Source organism: Eptatretus burgeri, chromosome 3 (genome assembly GCF_056783735.1).
Source record: "Eptatretus burgeri isolate ZD-2024b chromosome 3, Ebu_testis_v1, whole genome shotgun sequence".
Taxonomy (NCBI): Eukaryota; Metazoa; Chordata; class Myxini; order Myxiniformes; family Myxinidae; genus Eptatretus; species Eptatretus burgeri.
In genome coordinates this window covers 4,399,400-4,401,899 of record NC_140963.1, presented here as the reverse complement: position 1 = coordinate 4,401,899, position 2,500 = coordinate 4,399,400, and the positions used below count along the sequence as shown (strand labels likewise).

The 2,500-nt window shown below is 45.7% G+C and overlaps 1 protein-coding gene across 2 annotated transcripts in view; it reads left to right on the top strand.

The window, feature by feature from the left end:
- Positions 1 to 2,500, top strand: part of LOC147029312 (integrin beta-6-like) — a 137,987-nt gene that overhangs the window by 64,964 nt on the left and 70,523 nt on the right. The window lies entirely within an intron of this gene.

Genomic DNA, 2,500 nt, shown 5'->3' with positions numbered 1-2,500 from the left:
GCTGATGGGTCAATAAAGTGGGGTTTTGGGGTGGGAATAAAGAGGGAGGGAGAGAGAGACGAGGCAGGTGTAAAGTGAGGAGGAAGGAAAGGTAGGGTAAGCAGGGGAGGTGAGAGAAGCGACACCTCACCAAACCTCTTACGGCTTGAGGAGGAGAGGTGCATGAACACGCACACCCAGAGTAACCCACAAGGTGGGAAGAGAATGCTGCATTTTATGAGGAGGAGGGAGCGAGGAGGGTCAGAGTGAGAGAAAAGGGTGGGGGAGAGGAGGAAAGAAAAAAAGACAGGTGAGGAGTGGAGGTGGGGTTTGCAAAGAGAATGATATGTGACGCTTTTTGGCCGAACACGACAAAAAAAAACGTGTCACAACAGCTGCACACAAAATGACACAACAGAGTTTGTAAAGTAATCCGCTGGCACATCTGCAAAAACTTTGATATTCCAGTTCCAGAAAATTTGTGGGAAAATGAACCACAGCAATCACTGAAAACATTAAAGTACCACTCACATATGACCTAATGATCCCATTGGGCGTGGACATCGAAAACTAAGCATTGCGACCAGATATCATACTTCGGTGCAAAAAAAAAAGAAGAGAAACAGGCATTACTAATTGAGGTGTTGATACCAGTGATTTTGGACTAATGATGCAGAAATCAAGAAGATGACCAACGACCAAGACCTCAAGCATGAAGTGAAAAGATCCTGGAAGATGAAGAATGCCAAAGTTGTACCAGTGAAGAAGAATAACCTCATGGGAATGATGATGGAGAACCTCACAGATATATTAAAAACCATCCCTGGGAATATCACTACAAACGAACTACAGTTGGAAGCTGTCCTGGGCTCAGTAACGATCCTGAAGAGAGCCCTCGGCACAAAACTTTGAAAACAGAAAACTTCACAGCTTGTTCCGTGAATCGTGACCCCTTTCCTGAAATGAAGGGGAATACTTTGAGCCCGCCCTGGGAGGAGTCCATTCCACATTTTGAAACTCCATACGAGATACACACACACACACACACACACACACACACACACACACACACACACACACACACACACATACACACACACACACACACACACACACACTGTCTTTTGTTGGTATATACAGTGGGGAGAACAAGTATTTGATACACTGCCGATTTTGCAGGTTTTCCCACTTACAAAGCACGTAGAGGTCTGTAATTTTTATCATAGGTACACTTCAACTGTGATAGATGGAATCTAAAACAAAAATCCTGAAAATCACATTGTATTATTTTTTAAATAATTAATTTGCATTTTATTGCATGAAATAAGAATTTGATCATCTACCAACCAGTAAGAATTCTGGCTCTCACAGACCTGTTAGTTTTGTCTTTAAGAAGCCCTCCCATTCTCCACTCATTACCTGTATTAACTGCACCTGTTTGAACTTGTTATCTGCATAAAAGACAGCTGTCCACACTCAATCAATCAGACTCCAACCTCTCCACAATGGATAAGACCAGAGAGCTGTCTAAGGACATCAGGGACAAAATTGTAGACTTGCACAAGGCTGGGATGGGCTACAGGACAATAGGCAAGCAGCTTGGTGAGAAGGCAACAACTGTTGGTGCAATTATTAGAAAATGGAATAAGTTCAAGATAACAGTCAATCTCCCATGGTCTGGGGCTTCATGCAAGATCTCACCTCGTGGAGCATCAATGATCATGAGAAAGGTGAGGGATCAGCCCAGAACTACATGGCAGGACCTGGTCAATGACCTGAAGAGAGCTGGGACCACAGTATCAAAGAAAACCATAAGTAACACACTACGCCATCATGGATTAAAATCCTGCAGCGCACGCAAGGTCCCTCTGCTCAAGCCAGCGCATGCCCCGGCCCGTCTGAAGTTTGCCAATGACTATCTGGATGATCCAGAGGAGGAATGGGAGAAGGTCATGTGGTCTGATGAGACCAAAATAGAGCTTTTTGGTTTAAACTCCACTCGCCGTGTTTGGAGGAAGAAGAAGGATGAGTGCAACCCCAAGAACACCATCCCAACCGTGAAGCATGGAGGTGGAAACATCATTCTTTGGGGATGTTTTCTGCAAAGGGGACAGGACGACTGCACCGTATTGAGGGGAGGATGGATGGGGCCATGTATCGCGAGACCTTGGCCAACAACCTCCTTCCCTCAACAAGAGCATTGAAGATGGGGCGTGGCTGGGTCTTCCAGCATGACAACGACCCGAAACACATAGCCAGGGCAACTAAGGAGTGGCTCCGTAAGAAGCATCTCAAGGTCCTGGAGTGGCCTAGCCAGTCTCCAGACCTGAACCCAATAGAAAATCATTGGAGGGAGCTGAAAGTCTGTGTTGCCTAGTGACAGCCCCGAAACCTGAAGGATCTGGAGAAGATCTGTATGGAGGAGTGGGCCAAAATCCCTGCTGCAGTCTGTGCAAACCTGGTTAAGAACTTCAGGAAACGTCTGATCTCTGTAATTGCAAACAAAGGTTTCTGTACCAAA